The 2,297-nt window shown below is 29.3% G+C and overlaps 1 long non-coding RNA gene across 1 annotated transcript; it reads right to left on the reverse strand.

The window, feature by feature from the left end:
• Nucleotides 1-1,051: 1,051 nt before the first annotated feature.
• LOC145120676 (uncharacterized) lies at nucleotides 1,052-1,878 on the reverse strand. The gene is made up of 2 exons (XR_013714303.1): nucleotides 1,768-1,878; nucleotides 1,052-1,670 (listed from the first exon to the last, which is right to left on the reverse strand). It is a non-coding gene; the product is annotated as an uncharacterized LOC145120676 (long non-coding RNA).
• Nucleotides 1,879-2,297: the final 419 nt, after the last annotated feature.

Raw genomic sequence — 2,297 nt, forward strand, 5'->3', positions numbered from 1 at the left:
GATAGTTTTAGATCAAACAACTTTATATATATATATATATATATATATATATATATATATATATATATATATATATATATATATATATATATATATTACCCAAATTCGTATGACCTAATGCATTAGAAAGACTTTAAAAAAAAAAAAAAAACACAAGAAAAAAATCAAAAAACAAGAAACTGTATCGTGTTTGTCGTGGACGTAGTTGATCATCTTGATTGTGTGAACGAGATAAATTAGTTCTCTTTTATTTTCATTTTTGAATTAGTACTTAACATAATACAACATACAGTTTTTTATGTAACGCGAACATGACACGCCACAACGTCGTCTTTTGTGTTACCAACATGAAAACAACTCAATTAAAACAAGATAAACACTACACCACAAAATAAAGATAACATGCAATAACGATTTGTTTATTTAATTTATATGAAATCATAAAAAAAAGACAACAAACACAACAAACCCATGTTAACTCCGTTTGAATTTCGTGTCGAATTTTAAATAGCACGGGAGATGGCACAAATTTTTTTTAACACTGGACACGAAGACAAATTAAATGTCAGCTTGATTGTAATTTTGTCTCGGAACATGTTTTTTAATCGTGTCGTGTAGGAGTGTGAGAAAAACAAAAACCGGTTAACCAAACCGAACCAAATGATGGTTGGGTTAGTTGCTTTGATTCATTTTGTTTTTAGATAATTTAATTGGTTTGGTTAACTAAATATACGGAATGATCAATTAAATTTATATTTTTATATTTTATTATTATCAATTAATATTAAATTTTAATTAATAGATTAGTTATCAAAAATATTTATTTGACTTATTATTTAATAGTTAACCATTAAAGCTAATTTATATTTGCGTTTTATATATTATTAAATATTACACAAATTAAAAAAATAAATAGTAATAAAGTAAAATTCTAATAGTATATGTTTCAAGTGAAATCATTTCGGTTTAACGATAAACCTAACCAAATAACTAAACTTTATTAGATTTGTTTAAAGTTAACTTTTAAGATGCTAAAAAAAAATTGAACAGATGAGTCCAAAAATCGATTTCACTGATGGATCGAATAAGAGGACTATTTAGGCCGACATAAACAAATAAATAACACAACTTTGAAAGCTAACCGACAAGCGTAATAAAAAAGAAAATGTAGTAGAATAGAGGACATAACTGCTTGTATCGACTTCACAAATCCCCATTTATTCGATCCAGCTTCATACTTCATTTGAATGTTCTTTAGAACAGATGTCCCAGTGTTGTCGTTAACCTCCACAGCAGCTCGGCTCATCAGATGGTACTTTTGGGGCGCATGCACCAAGGAATTCATATTGGCCTCCAATTCTACTATGAAATCCATCACTTTCACTGGACCATAACGGGAAACATGCGTCTCACCCAGTGTCCTTCGTTGTTCAGTCATTGAAAAGAGGTCTTCAACCACCACAGATGCTTGGATATGTTTAACCTCTCCGTACTGTAAATAAAAGCCTTGAATGGTACATCGTTCAATAATAACATTGCTGCCTGTTGATATGGTTGATTGCAAATATGTGATGGTGAGATTTAGAGGATCCGAGTAGTAAATGCCCGCCAACCTCTTCTCATTCTGGATTCTCAGGTCCAAATATATTACGGCGTTGTTTGTCAACAAACTGGATGTATTTCTCAGCGAAACAACAGCAAAATTGTCAACGTAAATGGTGGGAGGGTTACTAGATAGAAGTAGGACTGAAAAGTAAAAGACAATACCGTATACACATAAATGTATGTATAAGCTTATGTACGAAGGTCGACGCATCACGAAGTGTAAAGAGAACAACAAAGAAATAGATTAAACGATAAAGTATTGTCCTTAGGCAGTTAGGCTATATATATATATATATATATATATATATATATATATATATATATATATATATATATATATATATATATAGAGGCAAGACTATACCTTATCATCCTTGGTTTAAAAGTTAAAACTCGCAAAGAGTCCCTGTAATATCTTTTAACTTATAGAAAAGAACCTATGATATAAGTTGTACATGACCATTACAAAAAGGGTAAAAGTGTAAGTTCACACTATCTTCATCCTTATCTTTCATCTTCTTTCGACTTCGAAGTTTAGAAATCAAATTCAAATACATAGATCTGAAATTAAAATATTGGAAAACGAAAAGTCAAAACACTTATTTAAATCCAAATACAAACCAACTTGGAATTCAATAAAGAAAGCCAGCATTACATATGTAATTTATAAATCCAAAAAAATAATAATAAAT

This window comes from Lactuca virosa, chromosome 6, assembly GCF_052849685.1.
Source record: "Lactuca virosa cultivar CGN04683 chromosome 6, Lactuca_virosa_CGN04683_v6, whole genome shotgun sequence".
Taxonomy (NCBI): Eukaryota; Viridiplantae; Streptophyta; class Magnoliopsida; order Asterales; family Asteraceae; genus Lactuca; species Lactuca virosa.